The following is a 27053-nucleotide window of genomic DNA, read 5'->3' as shown; positions in this document are numbered from 1 at the left end:
TTTATGGTCACCCAAATGTGTTTACTTTGTGAGTATGCACTTAAAATGTTATGTGTGCCTTCAATAGCTAGCCTTCAAGGTCCAATATTGCTCCAGTACCAAGAAGACTGATAATCAGAAGACTGATAATCAAGGCAATAAACAAAATGAATGTGGACACCATCAGGAACTCTGTTAGCTAATACAGTGTTTAGAAAGCCTCACCTATAGATCTGTTTCAACACGAATCCTTCACCTTCTAATCAATACTGATCACAACTTTCCCCATGAGGAAAAGGGGGAGAGAGAAAGATAAAGACAGAGAGGGACAGAGAAATGCCACGTCAATAACTGAGACCATTTACTTTCTATAAGCGTGATGAACAAAGTTTGTTTTGTAGGAGCCAAAGAAAGGTTTTACGTTCCTAATTGTTTGATTTAAAGGCATTGTTATTATGTACTCTCGTAACCCGTTACGACTGTCATTCTGCCAAACATTTCCTTTTATGTTCCACAGAGGAAAGTAAGACATACAGGATCAACATGGGGTTGAGTAAATGACAGATTTTTAATATTTGGATTTTTTAGTCAATTTTTTACTCCATCTAAGAGCCTAAACTAAGACATCTATACAGATAATGTTTCTTGCCTTTACTCTGAAAGCTCACTCTTTCTGTTTATTTTTCCTTTCTGTCTCTCTCTCTCTCTCTCTCTCTCTTTCTGTAGTTCATTAATAATAAACCAATAGGATAGAACAACAGCCCCGCTTGATGGGTTTGATGGGCATCAAATTCTCAAGTTATAAGGTACAAAACAACTCACATACACGTATACACTTTATCACACACCATACAAAGACAAACAAACAATCAGTGGCTTGAGTGCTCACTGGAAGTTTCATACATCAGATTTAATTCACATCCTTCAAGTTTCACATTTATTTAATTCTTTCTCTTGTGGGTTAATGTTATTATAAAATGACCGCAACAGCATTATGATCAACGTAGTGCCCTGAGGTACTCAAACTTTTTTCTGCCTGTCTCTCTCATCTCCCATGTTGCCTATTAATTTTCTATTGAAGTTGGGTAATGCTTATTGTTGACTAATATGTATGTGTGTGTGAGGCAGAGCGAGCAAGTGACAATACACTGAGCACACACAAGGGAGTTTGTTGCCATGGCGACACTGCACTCACTCATGACCAGTATTGCTGTTGTCTGTCCAATGGCCAATGCCTCCCTTAGTATGACGTGTATACACAACGCACACACGCACACACACACACACACACACACACACACACACACACACACACACACACACACACACACACACACACACACGTTGTGTTTCCATGTTTTATGGGGACTTTCCATAGACATAATGGTTTTTATACTGTACAAACTTTATATTCTATCCCCTAAACCTAACCCTATCCCTAAACCTAACCCTCACAGAAAACTTTCTGCATTTTTACATTTTCAAAAAACATAATTTAGTATGATTTATAAGCTGTTTTCCTCATGGGGACCGACAAAATGTCCCCACAAGGTCAAAAATTTCGGGTTTTACTATCCTTATGGGGACATTTGGTCCCCACAAAGTGATAAATACACGCTCACACATACACACACACACACACACACGTTTTTCTATCAGGACAGGACTTTTCATTGACTCCTATTGTTTTTATACTGAGCGAATTACAATTTGAATACCCTGAGTTTTATATTTATATTAAAACTTTATTTAGTATGTCTACAATCTGTGGTTCTGAGGGAAACTGTGTGTGGTCCTGATATCGAATTGATGTCCTTTTTATTTGCCTCAGGAGTTTACCCAAATTTTGATTACGGTTGTAAATATCCACCCGAGGACTAATATTAATAATGCATCAGATATTTTATGTAAAACTGTACACCGGCTGCAGTGTATTTCACCTGATGCATCCCAGTTTTGTGATGGGAGATTTAAATCACTGCAATATAGGACAAGCTTCCAGCGACTTTTACCAATATGTGAAATGTCCCACAAGAAACGAAAAGTATTTGGATCTCTACTTTGGGTCTATTAAATGGGCGTCCAAGTCTGTTTTAAGAGCCCCCCTTGGCATGTCTGATCATAACACTGTTCATCTTGCATCCACCTACAGACCTGCATTGAAAAGGGGGAAAACAGAGAAAAGATTGGTTCCTGTGTGGTCTAAAGACTCAATTCAAAGCCTGAAGGCCTGTTATGAATGCAATGATTGAGATTAGTTTAAGTATGCTTGTACAGATTTAGATGATCTTATGGAGACAGTGACTGCTTATATTCTGTGAAGAATTAGTTATTCCATGATTTTGTTTTTAAATGTTCGAAATAACAAACCATGGATCTCAAGATCTGTGAAAATTCTTTCGTTTTTAACTGTGCTATAAAAGTGAGTATCAAGTACAACAGCGCCGCTATAACACAGGCCACCATCTTGATTGTTTTGGTTGGATAGACCACATGACTGTGTCACATGACAACAAAAACATCAAAATGTTTAGATATATCATTTTTCACAGTCCACACTACAATGTGAAAATGGCGTTTCTAAATGTATCTAATTTGCGTTTTCAAAAAGCTTGTTTTTCACAGACAAAAATGCCGTCTCAGTGTGGATGGAAGGCCAAAATGGAGAGAAAAAGATGCATTTTCAAACAAAGACATATTAGTGTGGACAAGGCCATAGTGTCTTAATGACTATAGGCTAGTGGCACTCACATCATCAAGACCTTTGAAAAATTAGTTAAGGATGAGATTTTAGCCTCGACACATTCGCTACTCGATCCTTTTCAGTTTGCTTATTGAACCGGTAGAGGAGTAGAGGATGCACTTGCACTCTGCTAAGCTTGGTCCTGGTGCACATGGAGGGAACCAAAAATCATGCAAGGCTACTTTTATTGGATTCTCCTCTGCTTTTAATTGTATTCAGCCCCACATTTTAGCTAGAAAGCTCATTGATCACTTTAACTTGGATTTTAAAACAGTGTGTTGGCTGGTTGATTTTTTTTTAACTAATAGATCCCAGAGAGTATTTGTCATTGGTGTGCTCTTTAGCAAATTGGTATCTTCTACTGGCTCTCCACAAGGATGTGTTCTGCCACCACTTTTATTTCCTTTATACACTAATGCCAGAGTAAATGTGAGGGAAGGTATATTATCAAATTTGCTGATGATTCAATAATTGTATCTCTACTTAATGATTCTGACAGCAGCCATGGTCACGTAGTAGATATGTACACACAATGTGATCAGTCTATTTTAAATATTAATGTTCTTAAGACTAAAGAGATGTCCATTGATTTCTGTAGGAATTCTTTTCCTATTTTGGCTGTTGTCTTAAAGTCAAGTCAAGTGAAGTCAACCTTTATTTATAGAGCACATTTAAAAACAACAGAAGTTGACCCAAAGTGCTTTACAGATCAAACAAACAAAATATATAAAAATTGACAGATTTAAATATGTAAAACATAATAAAACATATAGAAACATATAAATACAACATCATATATTTATCCACTTCAACCTATTCAATTATCTATTCAAAAGCCACAGAGTAAAAATACGTTTTCAAAGAAGATTTAAAAATGGCTAATGATGAAGCTGTGAAATAGGTCAGTGATATATTGAGGTGCAAGACTAGCTAGTGCCTTGTAGACAAAAATCCAAATTTGTAAATATGGTCCCTCTTTCTTGACCCTGTTAAAAGCCTAGCTGCTGCACTTTGAACAAGCTGTAGGCGGGATAATGCAGTTTGGGGCAGACCAATGTACAATGCATTGCAATAGTCCAGCCTAAATGTGATAAGTGAGTGGATCACAATTTCCAAGTCTTGATGGGAAAGAAAATGTTTTATTTTAGCGATAGATCTAAGATGGAAAAAATCTACCCTTGACCACAGCACTGATCTGCTTATTGAAAAGTAATGAAGAGTCTAAAATCACTCCAAGACTCCTCACATGATCTTGTACATTCGGCGACAGAAGGCCTAACTGGGCAACCAGGCCAGGTAAGGAGGACATGGAGGAACCTAAAATAAGAACTTCAGTTTTGCTTTCATTTAACATTTACATTTATGCATTTGGCAGAAGCTTTTATCCAAAGCAACTTACAGTGCCCTTATTACAGGGACAATCCCCCCAGAGCAACCTGGAGTTAAGTGCCTTGCTCAAGGACACAATGGTGGTGGCTGTGGGGCTCAAACCAGCATCCTTCTGATAACCAGATTACCAGTTATGGTGCTTAGACCACTACACCACCACTCCAAATTTAATTGTAAGAAATTGTTAGCCAGCCAATGTTTAATCTCTTTGAAGCAATTTAAGGCATTCTCAGAAGGGACAACCTGTGGAGGTTGTCAAGCAATACAAGTGCTTGGGAACTGTAATTGATGACAATCTGACTTTTGAGGCTAATACTGATGTTATTCGAGGTAAAGCTCTCCAGCAAATGTGTTACTTGAGGAAACTTCATAGTTTTAACATGGATGTCACTTTTATGAAAATTTTTTATTGTTTTATTGAATCTGTTTTAACCTTTTCTTTTATTTACTGGTATGGTCACCTTAACGTAAGAAACCAGAGTAAATTGTGTAACATTTTTAATATGTGTAGTAAGTTAGTTGGTCCTTAACTTACTAATCTGATGCAACTGTATGTGACTTGAGCAACTAGCAAGGCTCAGCTGATTCTTTCTGACCCTAGTTACCCTTTGTTCACTGAGTTTTGGTTGCTTTCCTTTTGTCGGCGATACACGTTTCCTTAATATAAGAACAATAGATACAAATACTGCTGTTACCACTTTTATAAATGATTCATTGTAATTTCTACTTTGTGTTTTTTGTTTGTTTGTTTGTTTTGTGTAAATTGAGTTGTTTACGTACTGTATGTGTATGTATGAACTGCGGCCAACATTCCAATTTTGCCTCTGTAGAGGACAATAAAGACTGAGCTTGAACTTGTACAAAGCAGTTTTCCTTGCCTACTAATTATTTCCTTGGAACTACATGTTACTATAGTTCTCAAAATTAGGAAACACAAATGATGCTCCCCAAATACAAACATGCAGGTGTAGAACTTGATTATACAAGCAGAAGCTGAACGCAACAAACTCTTCTGCTGAATTAAGCTCATGTTGTAAAAATAAGCCTTTTTAATTCTAGAATATAAAGCAGTCAGATTAGAGTTATTTGCTCTTCTGTCAAAGAGAGCTTTTCCATTTGCAAAGCGAATTAAACATTGATTTGTCAACAACTTGTCTGTTTTCTATTTTACGGTTAATAATCTGACAAACTTAAACACGCTCTTTTCAACAACATTAAAACATTTGAAACAAACTCTTTGTATTACTTTGATTATTTTTATTAATATACAAGTAAAAGGTAAAAAAAAAAATTTATGCAGTTTGCTTGTTTGTTGTTAAAGAACCATGAAAAACTAAGAAAAGGATTCATATTTAAAAGGTTTTCAGTACCTAAGCATGTCGCTAAGATGTCCGCTAAAGACAACATCATCTGGAAAACACTGCATTCTTCTTTTAAATGTTACAGGTGTGTTGTAAACGTCTGATACATTTCTTAAAAATGTGTATTTAGATACATTCTAAATCATAAACTTCGCAAAACATCTGCTAAATTACCTTCTATCATAAGACAGGTAATGTTTTAGTGGCATAAACATTATATCTTCCAGATAAAGCAACTGCATATGCAAGAGTAAATGCTAAAACGAAATCAATTTGGGTAACACTTTACAATAAGGTTCCATTTGTAAAATTACTTAGTTATTAGTACTAACTATGAACTTACAATGAACCATTCTTTTACAGCATTTATTAATCTTGGTTAGTGTTAAATTCAATATATAGTAAGACATTAAAAAAATTGTACAGGTATATGTTAACATTAGCCAATGCACTATGAACTAACATGAACTAACAATGAACAATTGTATTTTGGTAAACTAACATTAACAAAGATTTATAAATGATGTAAAAAATATATTGTTCATTGTTACTTCATGATACCTTATTCATTAACTCATTTTAACAAATGGAACCTTCTTGTAAATAGTGTTTTGGGCATAAAATGACTACTCATTACTGTATATACAGTGGCAAGAAAAGTTTGTGAACCTTTTGGAATTAGCTGGTTTTCTGTATTAAGTGGTCATAAAATGTGTGTTGGATATCTTGATAAATATGAGAATATATTTTTGCCTCAATGATGGCAAGCGGTTCAGGCCCCGAAGCAGTGAAGCAGCCCCAAATCACAATACTCCCTTCACAGTACTTCACCATTGGGATTATGTTTTTATGCTGGTGTGCGATGCCCTTTTTATGCCATATGTAATGCTGTGTTCTTCCTTAGTTCAACCTTAGTTTCATCAGCCCACAAAATATTTTCCCAGTAGCATTGTGGAGTATCAAGGTGGTCTTTGGCCAAATTCAGCCGTACAGCAATGTTTTTGTTGGAAAGCAACATTTACTTCATGGTATCCTGTCATGGACACCATGCCTATTTAATGTTTTCCATATAGTAGACTCATGAACAGAGATGTTAACCAGTTCCAATGATACCTTCAAGTCTTTATCTGTCACTCTATGGTTCTTTTTTTTACCTCATTGAGCATTCTGCATGTGCCCTTTGAGTCATCTTGGCTGGACGGCCACTTCTATGGAGAGTAACCACAGTACTAAACTGTCTCCATTTATACGCTAGTTGTCTAACTGTGGACAGATAAATATCTAAGCTCTTTGAGATAACCCTTTCCAGCTTTATGAAAAGCAACAGTTCTTGATCAAAGGCCTTCTGAGATTTCTTTTTTCAAAGCATGGTCCATGTCCAGGTCCAGGTGCTTCTTTTGAATAGCAAACTCAAAATGTCTGAGTGCTTTTTACAAATCAGAGTAGCTCAAGCCCACACATCCAATCATTGATTGGATGCCAGGTTTGCCAACTCCTGACTCTAATTAGCTTTTGTTGGAATCATTAGCCAAGGGGTTCACATACTTTTTCCAACATAAACTTTGAATGTTAAAATGATGCATTCAATATGTACAAGAACAATACAATAATTTGTGTGTAACTAGTTAAAACAGATTCTGTTTGTTCATGTTTGCAACCAGATTTTAAGACATATTTATACATAAACGCAGGTAATTACAAATGGTTCACATACTTTTTCTTGCCACTGTACTTGAAAAAATGCAAAGGACCTTCAATCTACAAAGTCCAAAATTAAAACATTTATCCTACGTCATGACACAAATTTAAATGAGATGAGGAAATTCCGTGAGTATCAAATTTGGGCTATTTGCAGTGGCAAAATGCTCATGATATAATTTAATCCATCAACAGATCAAATGCCATTTCCTCTGCACTGTAGATAAAGCTAATTTTAGATGATAATCAATTTGACAGGTTTGTTGAGGGATTATGACCATCTGATCCTCCATAATCCCTAATTTATCAATACAGGTCTAATAGGTCTATTTCTAATTAGTTTGGCAACCAAAATAAACATTTTTAAAGGCTGGTTCCACAACACACCGTTTAATGTATTATGTTTAATTGTGACATGACTACTGTTGGTATTAAAACTGTCAGTAACACTTTACAATAAGGTTCTTTTTGTTAACATTAGTTCATGCATTAGTAATCATGAACTAACAATGAACAATAATTATTTAAAGCATTTATTAATATAAATGTTAATGCTTATTAATATAAATAAAATAGTTTATTTTTAGTTTATGTTAGCTCATACTACAATAACTAATGTTAATGATCACAACTTTTAAAAAATGCATTACTGTATGTTGAAATTAACATTAACCCAGATTAATAAGCGGTGTAAAGTTCAATGTTAAATTATGTTAACTAATGTAGCTAACTAATGTTAATGAAAACAACCTAATTGAAAAGTGTTTCTAAACTGTATAAGTAAAACTTGAGTGATGCAAAAGTTCCATTAAACAAGGGTTTTGTAAGTGATTGCTTTGGCATTACTATGCAGTTGCTAAGGAGTTTTAAGATGTTTTTGAGCATTGCTATGTGGTTGCTAGGGTGTTCTGGGCAGTTGCTAGGTGGCTATTTACTGACCCATGCCAAAAGAGACCACCTCTAATACATCCCAAGTCTTCCATAGCATTGCAATGCGGTTGCTAAGGTGTTCTGAGAGTTTTTATCACATTGCTGTGTGGTTGCTAGGGTGTTCTAGTTTTAAGTCCCTCCTTCAAAGTAAGGCCATGTTCACACTAATACTTTTCGTTTGAAAATGCATTGATTTCACTAAGTTATTGCCTCCATCTCATCCACACTAGAATGGCATTTTCCTTCACTGAAAATGAAGCGATTCGTAAATTACTGTAAATAAATAATCTCTCCAATACTGCATACTTCAGAAATGATGAGTTTAAACTGAAAACAGTTTGTGTGGATGTGTCTAAGTGTATGGGATTTTTTTTGTCCCCCAGGCAAAAATGTTACATTTGATCAGTTTATTAATATATAAGAAAATGAATAGCACATGTCTCCTCGATATGATACATGACTTGAGGTATCATTCATATCCATAGCAAAAACAATGCAGGATGAGTTACGCACCAAAGATGAATAAGATGGGTTATTTAAAATAACAAAGGTTTTGAAAACAACTTGCCTAGCTAACTAAAGAATCTAATGAATAAATGACCAATGCAACTTTCATCGAGGCAAGACTTTAAATGGTTCTTTTCCTTCTTTGTGGAGTTTTAACCCTCAAATATGCCATTTAAATGGTGAAATGAAATCAATTACTGCCTTTAACAGAATGATCATCACGATTATCTGTCTTTCAAAGAGCAGCAGTAACTCAAGTCTGCTTCTGCCACCACTTTCATTCAGCGAGGAGCGACCATTACTCAGCCAGACTCCCTGACACCTGGTTACACAAGGTGACGAGTGCTTTTGCCGTGTGGGCGTTTGCGAGATTGAGTGGCATCCAGGGGCAAGATAGTCAGAGCGTGTTTTGAGTGAAGAAGTGCGTGGGATGGCAGAGGAGAGGCAAGGTGCTATTAGATATGGCTGTGCTACATTTTTCCTCACTGTTCATGTCCAAATTGAAAATCTGGGATTTAAAATCTAATTTAAACCTGTAGGTTTTTGAGAAATGTAAAACAAAGAAACACAATTATGTAAAATATGTAATATTTCATATTCTGCACTATTTATAGATCAAATCAAATTTGTGACATAGGTTGTGTTTACTACAAAAGGTCAGCACACAAGATGCTCTTAGGAACATTCTCAGATCATGCTGGATAACATCAGGTTTTGCACAAACATTTGGAGTCCATGCCAGCACAAGTGCATACTGTCATTTACCCTTAAGCCCTGCTGTGTTCATTTTGTGTTAACACATTTTGTGTTCCCGATCAAAAATGACCGGCCCACTAAGATTGTTTATAAATCTCTCAAATTGCATATACACGGATCAGCCACAACATTAAAACCACTTGTCTAATATAGATCCCCCTCATGCCGCCAAAACAGCTATTTTTTTCATACCAATTATATTCAGATTTGGTAAAGCCATAAAAAAGATGAGATAACCATATGTTTTATATTGTTGGACAAGTCTCAATTCGTAGAAAGCAATGAGCAAATTTGTTCAATTTAGTGTATGAAATTCCCACAGAAATACATAAATATAATAAACTGCAGTGTCTTTTTGTCATATTTTTCCTTATTACTTCCTGAATCATACATACTGTATAACAGACAAAGACATATCGTAACTTACAGCAGACTATCCTAATTCACACAAGCCAAAACACATCATAATATAAGTAGATCTTGAAATATTCCTCAAAGAGTGTACATGAAAAAAAATGCACAAAAGTGTGCTCAAGCTGTTTGTGTGTGTGTATTTGTGTACAAAGACTGAGGACTTTGTGGTCATTTAAAGGATTGAGATTTTGAACACTTCATATTTCTGTATTTTGTAGTCTAATCCATCCGTTTCCAATGACTGGTCATTTTTTTATGGGAAATCACGCCCAGACATCTTTCCAAGCCGTGTCGACAAATATCAGCACTGGCTGGAAAAGCTTACTCAGCGGCAGGACAAGCTGAATCAGCACTCCATGCAATGGTGGTGCTTCAGGTATTTCAAGCCAATCTCCTCAAGCAAATGGACAAGCAAGGCTTCGATCCAGAGACATTCAAAGAGCTCCGCACCACTACAGACTTAACGTTGCGTGCCACGAAAGTCACTGCAATCGGCAAGTCCATGGGCAATCGGCAAGTCCATGGGCAATCTGGCAGTTCTGGATCGATATGGCTGACCCTCACAGAAATCAGTGATAGTGAAAAAGCCACTCTGTTGGATGCTCCAGTGTCTCCAGCCAGCCTCTTTGGCGACTCTGTGAATGAGCGCTATGTCCTGATTCAGCAGCGGTCACAGGCTATGACACACTTTATGCCCAAACGGAGTACATCACCGCCGGTTCGCCCTCACTCTGTTTTGAGCCAGTGCCCGAATAAAAGCCCCATACCTGCTGCATCAGCTCTGCCACCTGCCACTGCCAAGCCACCGGTGACGTCATACAAGCTGTGGGCCAAACGGAAGCAGCCGTATCAGTGTTCAAAATGTTGTTTCTGTGTTTTGCACTCAAATAAATGCAAAAAAAAAATTATGTATGCAAAAAAGAATACAGCACTCTTTGCAAATGCTCAAGATCTTCACACATTCTCAATATAGAGCTCTTTTCCTCTTCAAAGCACCCACATTATGCTCAACCGTTTCCCTATGGTGAGCAAACCAAATTCCCCTTTGTTCTGTTACACAGCGCGTGGCGAACCCTAAGGGGTATTTCAGTATGGGTGCAAAAAAATAGTTATAAGATCCAATTTGCATGCCGGCCACCCCGTTTCAACAGTGTTCTGACTTCCACAGTTTCATCCGAAGACGCGCCAGTGTTATCAGCCAAAATCTCATGTGAAAAGCGCAATAGAGGTTGTGGCACATTTTCAAGTCCAAAAAGGGTATAGGTGCGAAGAAAGCATGGCACATCAACCTCCTAGAACTGTATTCCTAGATTTAAAGGCTTTTCAGTCAGAAATAGCAAACTGTCATGTCCTGGTTCGCTCAGACAACATGACAGTTGTGGCAAGTTGGAATTCATTCACCACTACTGTTGACACTGATGCATAACCTCCTCCTGTGGAGCGAGCGTCATGTCCTCATCCTGAGAACTGCATATATCCCAGGCCGCCTGAATTATGGCACGGACCTATTGTCATGTCAGTGGGTGATACCAGGTTAATGGAGACTTCATCCTCAAACTGTATTGAGGATTTGGGAAATATTAAGCAAAGCAGAAATCAATCTATTTGCCTCAGTGGGGAATACCTACTTACCCCTCTGGTACTCAAAGTTCCAAGACCTGCTGGGAGCGGATGCAATGGCCCACAAATGGCAGGCAAAACGCAAATATGCATTTGCCCCGGTGTGCCTGATTCACTCTGTCATATGCAAAGTCCGAGAGGACAAGGAAACAAATCCATGGTTACCGGAAATGATGGAGAATCTGTACAGTTCGCCATGGGAAATACCGTTGAGGAGGGATCTCCTCTCTCAGCCGCAAGGCACAATCTGGCATCCCCAGCCCAAGCTTTGGAACCTACATGTAAGGCCCCTGAATGAAGTATGCTAAACGTGCCAGAACTTATGCATTCAGTCATGAACACCCTTTTACAGAATACATGAAATTCTCATATTTCTTCAAGAGTGATTATATGCAGGACTCACTCCATCAATGCTCAAAGTGTATGTGGTGACTATATCTGTGTATCTTGCACACAAAGCTGGCACCCATATAGGCAAGCATGATTTAATCATGAAGATCCTTAAAGGAGCAAGACGATTAAACCCACCTCGGCCGGCTACAGTCCTGACGTGGGACTTAACTTTAGTCATAAATGCTATCGCAGGGCCTCCCTTCGAGCCCTTGAACTCCGTTGATTTGTGCGTGCTCTCCGTTAAGACCACACTGCTGCTGGCTCTGGCCTCAGTAAAACGGGTCGGTGAATTGCATGCACTATCAATCGCCAATTTATGTCTGGAGTTTAGCCCTGGTCTTTCAATAGCCACTGTCAAACCCAGAAAAGGCTAAGGTCCAAACCAAGCCCTTTAGAGTGCAGGTTGTTCACCTTCAGGCCTTCTTCCCTCCTCCATTGAATTCGGATGAGGAAGAATCATTGCATTTGTTATGCACTACACACATAGGTGGAGTGTACACGCCAGTTCAGATTGTCTGATCAGCTCTTTATATGCTGTGGAGGACACACAAAAGGAATGTCCATCTCCAAGCAACACTTTCTCACTGGATTGTCGATGCAATTGCCCTGGTTTATGAGTCGCAGGGTAAGACTTGCCCAACTGATGTTAAAGCACACACAACTAGAGTCATGGCCTCCTCATGAGCATGGATGGATGATGTTTACTTACAAGACATATGTTTTGCAGCATGATGGTGTCCTCAAAACACATTTGCAAGGTTTTACAACCTAGAGGTAACGTCTCTCTCTTCACAAGTCCTCTCTGTTTAGAGTGCTTGCTATTCATTGGCCAAATATATATACTTGTGCTCTTCACTTTCAGGAGGAGCATCCCATCTTTTTACACAAGCTTGTATTCATATATTCAAACTACAGTATATGACTATAGTTCATATATTAATTCTGAGTGCTCCCCTCCTGGTCCAAAATGAGATTCACTCACTGTGGCATACTCATGTCGGTCGCCATCCCACGAGACTGCGACATCATGCTTCCTTTCTGGGAGGTTATGCCATGTAGTGCGGCATGATGGTATTCTGTTCCCCATATGTCTGGGCCACTGTTTCGCCCATAAAACGCTTTTGTGTGTAGAACAACTTTTTTACATCACTGTTTAAGTGATCCTTCACAAAAACAGCTCAAACTTACTTTACTAGTTTATTGTAGCAGAAAAAATGTGTGGTTGTGACACTGCGCGAGAGATCTCATGTTATGATTTTAACATGGTTTATTTTCTCAAGATTCCTCTTAAAGTTCAATAACAGAGGGTAACAGGTGCACATTATGACCCTGTGTCCTAAGGGTCAATGAAGTAATGCAAATTTTTGTCCAGATCTATTCAATTAAAAATACATACAAAATACATTTCACACAAACTTTAATTCACCTCTTCTATGATGAGCATATTTTCCATTTCTGACTTTAAAATCATATTGACATTTTTTTTCTGGGGCTTGAAGTAAAAAATATGCACTGGCCCAAGAGAGACATTAAAAAAGTCTCATTAAAAGCTGAAAATTAATGTTGCCATGACTCTTTAATTGTTATTTCTTAAAAAATAAGTAGTGAATCAATTGTGATTTAAAATATGATTCATAAAACATTTTTTACTCAAAAACTCTCTTTTACTTTGAAACTTTTTACAGAAATGAATGATTATACTCTTATATATTCAATGATTTAATTGTTAAGTAAATCTTGTTTTTATTTATAGAAAATGCTACAAATGTTTTTCAGAAATTTATGAAACCAAATTGGACACCAAGATTACATTTCTGAGAACTTGACACAAGTGTTTTAAACTAGATTTTTAAAAGATTTCTCATCTTTATCCCCTTGGACAACCCCCATTGTACATATACAAACATACATCTATATATATTATGTTTATGGGAATAAGTTTGCATGTATTTGTCTATGAATTAATTAAAGCTGCTACGCAGAAATCCTTTGGTTTGTGGAATAACGTGCAGAGGATTATGTTGATGATTCAGTATTACCCTTCATGCGCTTCGACACTTGGCCCATATGAGCGCACCCCCCCTAAAGCACATGATATATTCTCTGTGGTCTTCTAACCCGGTTCTCTTCCTCTCCCCATCTCATCTCATCTCTGTCTTTCCATTTTTCCATCTGTATGGTTGACCCTGAGTGAGCCACACAAATACAAATTGCTTTCAGACTTCTACACAAAACAACTACTTGCAAATCAATAAATCCTGACCTGCTTTCTAAAACAGGCGTATGTGCAAAAAAAAAAAATGTAAAACACATGCGTTCACATGCGCCCATACTCTATCTAGAGACAACATATCGTCTTATAACATACAGATCTACAGTGCAGATATTCTTCTATATTCTATATAGTCTACAGAGTGTTTTCTCATTTTTTTCCAGTAGATTTAGCTACTGCATTTTGTAGACAGATTTAAAGTAGATTAAAGTCAACATAATGTCATCTAAACATTCATAGGAAAGGGAAAACAAGCCACAATCAAACATTTCATACAAATGTTCTTCAGCTGTGATGCAAATGATACATTTGCTTACTAGTCTTCATTGGTTAAATATATTTGCCACAGATTGAGTTGCCTACATCGATACATTTCCATTAGAGATGCACTGATATAGCTATTTGAACAATAATCAATATAATGACTGATATTATTAGATCTATATGGTTTTATGTGTTGTTTTAAAAAAGTGTTTACAGTGGAGTTCGCACTAGAATTGTACATCAAGTAAATCAGAAAATGAAACATTTTAATGTAAGATAGGAATGACAGATAACAGCTTGTAACCTGGCATAAATAACTTATTGTTTGAATTGGAAAAAAATCCTTCAGATGTCTGCTAAAACAGACTAATGCTGATAATACTACAAAATGCTAATATTGGCCAATATAATATAATAATAAACCATTTAATGTGCATTCATACTACCCATTCCATCAAGGTGAGATTAACATTTTTTTAAACTGTATATAACAGTTTATATAAATATGCGATTATTTAAATCAGTTTGATCTTATGAAAATTATGTGACTGTGGCAAAATGTTTTGCCTAATAATATTACATGGTTCTTTACAGGTTTTGCGGTAGTTCTGATGTGAAATATCCACTATGTGGTGCTAAAAGCAAGTTAATTTTCTTCCAAACATATGAAAGGGTAAAGGGTAGTTCACCCAAAAATGAAAATTCTCTAATTTTCTCACTCTCATGTCATCCCAGACATGTATGACTTTCTTTCTTCTGCTGAACACAATTTAAGATTTTTTGAAAAAAAAAAAAATGAAAAAAAAGTGATCTATGTAGGTCCATACAATGCATGTCAATGGTGGCAAGAACTTTGAAGGTCCAAAAAGCACATAAAGGCAGCATAAAAGTAATCAATACGACTCCAGTGGTTAAATTATTGTTGTAGCGCCTCAACTGTTTATTTCACCAGGAAACTGCTGCAAAACTAAATTCTTAGTGAAATGTAGATACAGTAACATGATTCTTTAGCTATGCATTCCATGTACATACATTTTAGGCCAAGCTTGCTGTCCCGGTATATTCAAAGTGTACCCATTTGATCAATGATCAGACCTAGTTTTCCAGACTTCATTTCAAATAAATGTGTATCTGCCCATGCCAATAATCTTAAAACGGATCAATATTGGCCCATTAATCAGCCTGACAGATTTATCAGTTTAGCACTACTCTAAGGTACTTCAACAACCCTCTACAATCATGTTGGAGAAAGAATCGTCATTGGCTAGTACATTTTTGTTTTTACTTGCCAGAATTTTGACAACATGTAAGCATAACTGAGAGAGGGTGCTTCTTTATATATATTCACGCAATATATATATTCGATTTTGCTTTATGATTTTAATCACATTTAAGCTTTTTAAAAATGTTAAAATTTCACATTCTATCAATTTCTATGATGTCATAAAATGTTGTCACTTTTTGAAATTTCATACACATTTTTATCAAAACAATTCACAAGGTAGGAACCTAATAATTAAAATTAGGGGCCACTATTGTGAAATTTGGCTGACAATTGTCAAACAAATAATTGCGATTATGAAGATTAATTGCCTGTTTTAGGGCTATGATGATTCATTGTCTGTTGTAGGTGTATGATTAATTACCAAACAAACTCACTATGTGTGCTTCATGCACACAACAAAGTCATTCATACAAATATAGCATGGGTCATATAATAAAATAAGGGTATATCATTTCCTTTTCAGGCTTCAAAAATGTTTGAATTACAGTCAAATATAAAAGTATTACATTTAAAATAATATTTTAACTATCAAAATATATCTAAATAACTAAAATATAACTCTCTTATTTGTCAGAATTACTTTTGATCCATTGGACTTTGTCAATATATTGTTTTCTTTTGCTTTTTATTTTAATCCAGCCAACCTGTATAGCTATTATATTATATTATATTATATTATATTATATTATATTACATTATATTATATTATGTAATAGTAAAATATTTCTGCCTTAAATTCTTCCCTTTCTCACATTATTTTAAGGCTCTCTGGTTAACTCACATGCCCTTATTTCTCGTGAAGGAAGACTTCGAGATTCTGTTTCTTGGATGTTATCATCTCCACAGAAATAGAACAGGACATCTCCTCTGTCTCATTGCGTGTTATAAACACTGCGTGAATAAACCCACATTGACCACGGAAACTGGAACACTTTGCGTTCACAAAATGATGTGTACACATCAGAGCACTTGAGAAGTGGTTCATCTTCACATGCTCTCTCTCTCTCTCTTGTGAGAGAGCTGCTCTTGTGACGTCCGCTGTGCGGTTCACTGAAATGCTCTGCGTTTTACTGAATGACACAAAAAAAGCTTTTTCCTGTGCGCTCATGAGACAGCATGCAAGGAAAGACGAGGCTGAATCCAGCTTCTTAATCTACTGCCTTTTATTCAGTAAAAGAGCCTCGGTGCTTTGACACTACACAACTCTATCACTGGCGAGTGAAATTTACTTGATATTTACTTGCCAGTGGCTAATAATAACAGACGTTTTTTGGTCTCATAGTGCGAAATGTACTTGCATATGCAATCAATTTACTCGCAATTTAGAGGGCTGTTCAATAAATACCATGGTCCTACCATAGTACATGCTCAAAGACATGCTACCTTTTGTGAATGCTTACACAGCACACATAAAATTGAGTTCCCAAAGTGTCTCACAGAGTTCAGATCATGCAGTTTGAAACAGTCAGTGTTTATGTCTCATAGAGAGCACCTGATCTCTTATGTCTTATTACATCACAGCCACAGCACATGAACAGAACAAGGCAGGCACAGCCAAGAGCTCAAGCAGAGAACGGGAGGGGTGGAAAGGGAGGTGTTGTCATTGCAAACTCAAACATACAAGAAGAGAGTTGCCAGGGAAACCACCCTAAAACCCAAAATGCACCGCTCTGGCAAAGGGCACAGAGGTGAGCAGCGAATCATATGGCCCTGTGGCAGAAAGGGAGAGCGAGGTTGTCCCAGCAGCTGAGAGACAGTACATGTTCTTTTCTTTCTCCTGCTGATCAGAACAAGTTCTGTGATAGCATACCAGCACCTACAACAACCCTCTCCTGCTGCCTGACACCACAGCAACCCACATTAACATCCATATGGCTCTGATGTGTAGAGCTAGTTTCCATGTTTATAATAGCAGGAGACCATCAAGTTCCTTAATTACATACATACACACATACACACACACATGCGCCTTTAATCAGTACACTTTCATGTGCCACACACAAAAATTATTTTAAGTCCCCAATGAGAAACTGCAATGCATTAAAAAAAAAAAAAAAACTTAAGTAGGATTAAATTTAAAGAAATATAGCACAAGCACTTTTCAAACAATAGACATACTGTTCAAAATGAAGACTAATTTCAGGTTGTCAAATGTTAGTATAACATGTCCATTGTTTCTTTCTGTACCACAAAAGGCAGAATGGCAGAATGTTGGTCTCCTTTGGTTTGACATTGTATTTTTTTATGTAATGCAATGAATTTCATAGATTTTAACTGTATCTTAAGTGTCCAAATACTTTTTGGAGCTACTGTACAGTACGTTTGCAAACACACATGTACATACATGTAATTCCAAAATTTGCACAGATGTACATCTCATCACCAAAGCTTCTCAAATGTTTTGAGGTCAGTTCATGTCCTGAAGGTAATGACAGACCTCATCGCTGTGCTCATTGGCCACTGACGGAAAGAGTAGGGTGAATTAGGGTGGTTCAGAACCAAAGCATCCTCTGTAATCTACCAACAGTCATGTCCTTGAGCGAACACCCACAACTGGCGTCTCTCTGCTGGGCTGAGAGTCTTAACTGGAGGTTCTCCCAGAACCACAGTCCTTAAATAGGATGAGTTAAAAAGAGCAAACACAAAGCATGGGTACAGCTCTTTATTGGGTACTGTAGCTCCATATAACCAGAGGATGATGGATGGATGGATGGATGGATGGTTGGATGGATGGATGGATGGATGGATGGATGGATGGATGGAATAATATCCATATTGGAACAAGAATATCATTGAGACTTGAAAATTAGCTTTTTTGGCTTAGGCAAAACTTAGACCCTAGCAACGCCATAGCAACCACCTAGAACACCCTAGCAACTACGTTTCAGCTGACTAACAAACACTCAGAACTCTTTAGCAACCCCAATAGCAATGCCCTGCCTACCACCCAGAACACCCTCACATTGTGGCAGCAAGCTCTTCAAAAAATACAAAAATTCTTGTTCTAAAAATTATATTTTTCTTTACTACTACATCACGCTTTGATATCGTCAGACGTGACAGCCTCTATACAAGTGGTTCCCACAATTATTATTTTCACCATTATTTTTAATAACATATCACCTCACCAAATGCCTGTCAATCCATTAATGGAAGGTTGGCTAGGTAATGTTAAAACCAGAGATGAGCAAAGACCCAATGTTCTACAAATGACCTGCCAGGGCTTTTACACACACAAACACACACACACACACACACACACACACACACACACACACACACACACACAATCATATCGCACTGCTCTGCAGATTAACTGAACAAAAACCAAATCCTTCTTTCTCGTTGCATTTATATTTCCCTGTGTACCAGCAGAGGACATCTAATCTGTCCATGTTCACACAGTCTGTTCACAGAGCACTGACAACATCAGCCGGCACACACACAAACACACTCATTGGTTTTACCATATTATTAAGGAAATATCAAATATGTCATGATTGTTACACAGAGATGATGATATTTGCTGAATCCCAACCCAAACCCTAAACCTAACCTTCAAAGAAAATGTCAATAGCAGACATTTTCAAGTAAAACATGATTTTATTCAAGCTTTTCTTAATTTTAAGGACCACTTCAAATGTCCTCAAGTTGGTTTTCGAAATGTTTCGACATTATTAGCGAGAAAACAAGGATATTTTCAATAATTTGTCCCTCTCGAGTGTATCAACACTCAAGCAAAAACAAACAAGCAAATAAAAACCTTTTCTTATTCAGTATTTCTGTCATTTTCCAGTGAAAATATCTAAGTCCATCAATTAAACAAGATATTCAATTCAATTAAATTCAAGATACAAGTAATAAAAATTCTATAATATAAGACTTTTTTTTATTTTTTTAAAGCCGCACTACATAACTTTGTGCTCTCTAGCGACATCTGGGGTTGAAATTTAAAATTGCAAGCAATTTGCGGAAGAATACATTACGTGAGTCGTATTTCGACACAATTTCTCTGGTGGATGAATCACATGATTTGAGGTTACCTGGACATTGCTGGTGTGATCATGGCTGGAAGATATGATTTCATCAACGATGACGAAGACGAGATGAAAAAGGCACATCATGAAGACATAAAGCATACAATTTAAGAAAATATGACGATAAAAAATTTACTGCAAGATATTAACAGTGCAAGATAAAAGATAAAAATGTTTGTAGGCTAACCGAAAGGTAAGGAAATTGTTTTGAAAACTGATTGTTTATGTACTTAATCAATAATAGCAATTTGTTCATTTTGAATAAAACAAATCACACATAGTGCAGCATTAAGTATAAACCTCGCCAATCTTTTTTGATTTAAGCTAAAAACAAGAAAACAAACCAATCGTGTACAAAATAGTTGCGAATGGTGTACGAAAACGAAACATTTAGAGTACACTCACTAAGCACTTTATTAGGAACACCTGTACACCTACATATTCATGCGTTTGTCTACTCAGACAAATGTTTGGCATCAATGTAATGAATAAAATCATGCAGATACAGGCCAGGAGCTTCAGTTAATGTTCACATCAACCATCAGAATGGGGAAAAAATGTGATCTCAGTGATTCCAAGCATGGCTTGATTGTTGGTGCCAGACAGGCTGGTTTGAGTATTTCTGTAACTGCTGATCTCCTGGGATTTTCACACACAACAGTCTCTAGTTTTTACTCATAATGGTGCCAAAAACAAAAACATCCAGTGAGTTGCAGTTCTGTGGACGGAAATGCGTTGTTGATGAGAGAGGTCAACAGAGAATGGCCAGACTAGTTTGAGCTGACAGAAAGGCTATGGTAACTCATATACCTACTCTGTGCAATTGTAATGAGCAGAATAGCATCTCAGAATGCACAACATGTGAGGTGAATGAGTTACAACAGCTGAAGACGGTACCGTGTCAGGCACTTTATTAGAACCATAGTGTTCCTTATAAAATGCTCAATGAGTGTATATACTCTGAAAAAAGTATTTAATATCTTTAATATGTGGCAATTTTGCTTCTGTATCTTGTTTTGAGGATGCTTAGATTTTTTTTCTGGAAAAAGAGACAAAAAAAAACTGAATAAGTAAATGATGTAAGAATTTTTGCATATATTTCTCAACTAAATTTCCACATGCAAACATTACTTTATTAATTTAACACTGTACTCACTCGTCTTCCACAATTGACATGTAAGTTCTTAAACGGGTGCAAGAATCTCTTTTGCTCCTCACAGCATGAAAAAAACAAGCATATAGTGTAGAATGCATTCACTGTGCATTCACAACCCCCTCATTCATCACTCAGCAGCATCCTTGAAATTCAGCACAGTGTTTGAATGAACCTGAACATACTGTGCTGTGCCCAAAACAAACACACTTTCACACACTTAATCTCAATCAGACACCTTGTGCCATTCCTGCCCTATATCTGGTCAAGTACTCCCCTTGTGTAACGTCTGTAGACCTGTACCAAAACTAAAGACCTGTCCTTAAAATAGACTTGAACGTCACTTTCAAAATCCACCCTGTTGCCACATGGAATTGTTGTTGACGGATTCTTATGACCGAAATTAAAGAAAATGACATGGTGAAATGTGCTATATTCAGCACTTAAAGCCCCGTTCTCCTACACCATATTATTTTTCTTAGGTAAGGAACAGTGTGGGTGGGTGTGTGTTTGAGGGTGTATGTGTTGGCATATGTGAAAGGACCACCGTCACAACATTAAAAAAAAATCAAAACATGAGTGGGCACACACACACTTACTGCTCCTGATCAAGATACTACACAAAATAAGAGGGTTTAGAAAAACAGATGGAGACCATCTATATACGGTCTCCTAGGTTAGAAATGAACACATGCAAAACAGAACGAGGTTAATAACTAATATCATGTTAACACACATATTGTTTACGTCTTGATGCTTTTTCTTTTCAAAAATTTAGCATTTTAACGTTTACTGATTGGCCAAATTCACTTCCATTGTAAGTGTCTCACTGTAACCTAGATGTTTGCTTTTTTAAAGAAACGGAGTGATGAGTCGAGATACATTTTTGAGGTAATCAACATTATGCCACAAATGCTGTCCATCGAACTTAACGTTTATTGAACGGGAAGGAGATTCTCATTCTAGAGAGCATTTTATTGGACAAAAGTTTGGATATGCCCCTTAGTGCAAGATAACTCATCAACATTTTTGGATCAAGAGAAAGACTTGAACTTCTAAATGTGTATTCCTGCTAAAAGTTCTTTTAGTCAACTTTCAGGAGTACACTATAGATGGCTTTAAAGCTAATAGCGTTTAAGAATTCTATTATATCATTCTATGAGAAAGACAAGATAATTATTTTGTGGCTTTCACTAAGGCACATCATTCTCAGGCAGATTAAATGTATCATGCTTTTGAGCTCTTAAGAAGCATTTAAGATCGACACTCTTCTCAGCTGTTCCTCTAATGGCTTCGGCATAATTATACTAAGGGAATGTCTATGGCCCACGTGGACACTTCTTGATAGCCATTTTGGCACACTGACAACAGTATTTGACACTAACCAGTGTTGTGTTGTTTCCTTCTGTTGTCTCATTTTCAGATAATGTGCTCTAAAAGTGAAACTTCAGCGAATCCAGTGAGAAATTGCCCTCTGTGTTGGATTAGCACTGCGTCATCGCTGATTTCAATACAGTGATCACATTTCCCCTTGCCCACTGTCGTGACTTGGCCTAATGCCTAATCTTGAGAGGCTCTCTAAAGACTAGAGGAAAAGTGGGCCTCTATAAATCTAGAGGCTACATGGGTGGTTTAATAGCTAATCCAAATCTAAAATGCAGTTTGCCACATTTTACTTGTGTAATCGGACGTATTTCCAAGTGGAAAAAAGATATTCATCAAGAAAACTGCAAGGCAGGGCTTGATTTTATCCATCACAAAGTGATTGGATCATGAAACTACATACCACACATACTACATACCTCAATTATAAAGATGTTGTTAAAATTATCTTAAAAGTGAATGTATGACAATTTCCTAAATAAATCAAATAAATAAATAAAACATCCATACGTACAAAACTTTTTCCTAAGTGCATCCCACTTTATAGTTTGCAATTCATCTTAAAATCATGCAGACTTTACCTACAGTATGGCCACAACTATCGTAATATGGTGAGACAGAAAACAACAAATGGGCATGCGCAAGATATTCATTCGTACATTTATTATTTCATATGGAATGTTTTTTGTGAGTGCAGCTACAGGGGTCTCCCCAAAAAAATGCATCCTATTCAACAACTCATCATCATCAGTTAATTTATTTTCATTATCAACAATAAATCCATTCATTGACTGCATTCACTCCATTCTTCAACCAATGTCCATATGCTAAACCTTAATTCTAAAAAGAGGTGTAAATGCTCTTTGAAATTCGACTAGTCTAAATGGCAATCGTGTTCTGTATAAACTGCATGTGCATTCTTTCCTGCTGTTCTCTTCTGTTCGCTTTTGCCATTGATTATGCTTCAATTTAATAAATCATTTTTATTAATGTATCCAACAACAGCAGACAAGAGGCTGAAGGATGAATAGATACAAACATTTTTGACAAGTTTTAAATATGAGACTGTTGCAGTGCTTTTTAACCATATGCATATTAATTTAGCTATATCTGTCCTCCTCCTCATTCCAAAAATGTTACATACATATATTAAACCTGCCTGTTACCTTGTATGTCTCAAAATTAATTTATTATAAAAACGTGCAGAAAGGTGAATACATATTGTGTTACAGTGGATATCCCAAATAAAACACATACATAATCTTAATAAGACAACTTTCTGAATCATATCAGAATATTCTTGTTCATATGAATGTGCTCGCTCATTGATTAATATATTCAGTCAGAAAACTGACTGGTATTTCCATCACTAAAATTCAAAAACTCAAGTCGGCACGCACTGGCACACCAGAGCATAAGCACAAAAAAACGTGTGTACACAAGGTTGCCAGTTTACGTACACATAAGGACATTTTCACATATAAAGCCTTTATAAATCCTGATTAATTTCTCTCTTTTGACGTAGGATCAAATGGAATTTTGGATAAAATCTGATCGTACATATGCTTTATAAATGAGGCCCCAGATTGTAACAGGTTTTTGAAAGGGAGAGGTTGAAATGTATAGGGATTTGTGCGTCATCCAGAAAAGAAACATGTTTCAGAGGCATAGCAAGTTATTACAATTTGATGAAAGATTTCAAAGACAACTCAAGCTTAAGTATAATTTATGTGCCACTAGCGTCCCCCATCTTCCATTAGCTGTACAGATAGTGTATGGTCAAGTTCGGAATACTACACTTACTATTTCTGCAATAGACAGACATGGCAGAAACTTTAAGAGTAGTACGGGAAGTATGCCATTCTGAACTAAGCCTATATGAACAATCACTACATGACACACCCACTACAAGGAACGACCCCTTAGGTCATAAAGCGATTCTATTAATTAATATAACTTTTAAAATACTATGCAATCACTGTATGATTCATTCAACTTTTAAATTATTTATCACATATAAATGGTGAAATTACAAATTATTCTGTTCTATTTTCTTCAGTTTGCTCTCAAGCTAACCGGTTAGCCTATTACCTTAGCCGCACCACTAGCTTCTTCTGCAGATCATTTTCATCGCATTTCTTCTCACTGTCGCCACCTAGTGACACATGGTATAATTGTATTTAGTAGAATTTTAAGTTGCGGAATGTTTATTAATTTTACAAACTTTTCTTTTTTTTACGTTTTTTGTTATAGTTAGGTTTAGGGATAGGGATAGGGATAGGGTTGCTGCAGCAGTCCAAATACACACCATAAACAGTGTTTGAATGTGACATCCTGTTGCAAGACTTATGCATTTCTCAATTATTTTAAGGGGCATAACTTGAAATTGTAGTGGGTGTGTCTTGTAGTGGCCGTGTCTTGTAGTAGTCTTGCAGGAGGCAGACAGACCCTTCTCACTGGACGGGCTGCTCAAATAAACAGAGGAATGTTTTGATAGTGCCACAGAGTTACACTTTAAGGTCACATCAACCTACAAATGGCTCACTTATTGTTGACTCTGCATTTTAAGATGGGATACGACAAAGAATTTCAAGATATAAAAACTGGCATCAGCTTTATCGGAACGTACATTTAAAAGTAGGCTAAATTGGGCTGCTTTTGATTTCACGTTGATTGTAAGGTGAAAAAACATACCAAGCAAAATAAATTAACAGCTAGAAAGGTTTGACTACAAAGGAAGTAATTAATATCTAATTCACTTGTAAACACACAGGTTGGTATCACAAATCCACCATGCACGCGTCTAACTCCGCCCCATTCGATGACGTGTCCATCAGTGAGAAGCGCACCTGAAAGAGGATCATGACTTTATTAAGGAAACATTATCAAGTGTTTATGGTCTGATTAAGAAAGAGATGATGTGCTTATCACGCTTAGCCAAGGATGGCAACAACTTTGAGGGCTTTTTAGACAGCGTGTGCCACTGTCAGTCCCTTGTAAAGGAGAATAATGTACCTTTTGAGTCTGAATAGTGTTCATCTGGTTGAATGGTTTTGGGAAGGTAGACGAAACAGTCTTTTTAAATGTCAGGCAAACACTGGCGCCGTATAACTGCCACACCTTAATCTGAGACTAAAATTGGACGCTAAATCAAACCACTATTACACTATTGAGTCTTACCTTAGAGAAGGCTCGAAAGAAAATGAATACACGGATTTAGGCTACAAATCGTGTTATATCTCGATAAACAGAAGATTTAAGGCTCGTTCATCCTGTAACTGTGAATGCGCCTTTCATATAGGAATTCGTTTTTAATTAAGAGGCATTATACTGAGGCATATTATTATAAATGATAGAAAGCCACGTTATACATTTGGCCAAAATTGATAATGCATACCTTGCCTATGCTGGGCGGATTCAAGTCGACTTACAGCCTTGTATAACTGCAGACGATATCAAAACGAAGCATGGCTCTCTGTGTGATCAACCAAATGTGCTGTAAAGAACAGTGTGGGATCAGCGGTCAATCGGTATCGCGCGTGCGCGCGCGCACACACAAACAGAAGCGCACCTGCTTTGAAAATCTGATCTTGTACAGCCTCACACATGCAAATATTATTCAAATGTCACCCTTCATAGAGTGCCACGAAAGCAGAGATTTAAAGCCAGTGGCGGTGCAGTTTTATGAAATAATGGATCAATAAACACTGAAACATAACAGTTATGTAGAGCAAACCCCTTCCAGCGAATGTATGATGTCGTGCAAGTCGCACAAAGAAGAGTGGTCGGTGATGCGGATGCACTCGAACACAGGCAAACCCTTCTTCCCCAGGATCCCCATTCTTCTCCCACCCCAACTTCTCATTTTTAACCCGGGTCGGGTGGCATATTTTTAATACTCACGATTCGGCGATTCCAACAAGTGAGGTTCTTGATTTTTCGCTATTTCCAGATAAATGATTTCGTTGCGCCTTCGCCGCTGTCCGCTTTTCCGCTCCGCGTTGCAACTGCTGACGACGGCGCTGAGTTTCTTTCCAGCACCACCGCGCTTTGAACAGCTCCACTGACGCCACTCCCCGCGAAGCCAACCAACGCCACGCCTTTCAAATAACGACCGAGCGGGACACTATACAGCCCGCAGCTCGCGTTCAGAAACCCCACCCAGCATACACTACAACATTTAACCCAGATGACTGCCAGGGACGTTAATTTAGTATGTGTGGGAGCTTACATACCACGGCTGCCTAGTGAAATGTAAATAATAGATCCTAATTGACCGAATTGGCCGAGCATTAAATTGTCCTATAGTTTCAGAACACAAAGATAAGTAAATTGATCGTGATTTCACAACAAACACAGTTAAACATACACGCACATGTGCAGCTTCCAATATGAATTGGGTTAGCCCGTGGAAAACGATGACAGTTAGAGATAAAAATACAATTAAAACCGTATTTCCTAGAAGTGTGCTAGTTTTCTTTCTGAAGTAGGGACCGTTCAGACCGAATGCGTTTTTGCGCTAAATAAAACAAACAAAACAAAAGTGCAACAGTGCCCGCCCACTTTTTTAGACGTTTGGGTTCCGGAAGTACTTTTCCCATTAATTTTTTGCATTGGCTTTTCAAAAAATCTTACATAAAAGTGTTGTAAGCTTTGAACCAAAGCAACCAGCTCCGAGGTGAATCACAAACTTATTTTGATGGCAAAAAAGTTTTTGGACAAAAATAAAAAGCTAAAAAAAGAAAGGTGTACTTACTGTCTTTCATGAGGGTACGAATTACAATCCCATGAAGCACTGCGAATGATGTAATTAAATAAAAAACTATATGAATATGTACAATTATTGATATTAGGTTATTGTTAGGTTAA

At 37.1% G+C, this 27053-nt stretch overlaps 1 protein-coding gene across 1 annotated transcript in view; it reads right to left on the bottom strand.

Annotated features, from left to right (window-relative positions):
• Positions 1 to 26267, bottom strand: part of smpd3 (sphingomyelin phosphodiesterase 3) — a 55176-nt gene extending 28909 nt beyond the window's left edge. Inside the window, exon 1 of the mRNA XM_052119292.1 lies at positions 26088 to 26267. The gene's annotated coding sequence lies outside the window, so the exon portion shown is untranslated. The remainder of the gene's footprint in view (positions 1 to 26087) is intronic.
• Between the last annotated feature and the right edge of the window lie 786 nt (positions 26268 to 27053).

The sequence above is a fragment of the Xyrauchen texanus genome, chromosome 46, assembly GCF_025860055.1.
Source record: "Xyrauchen texanus isolate HMW12.3.18 chromosome 46, RBS_HiC_50CHRs, whole genome shotgun sequence".
NCBI lineage: Eukaryota > Metazoa > Chordata > Actinopteri > Cypriniformes > Catostomidae > Xyrauchen > Xyrauchen texanus.
The sequence above is the reverse complement of the archived record's forward strand: the minus strand, read 5'-3'. Positions and strand labels throughout refer to the sequence as shown.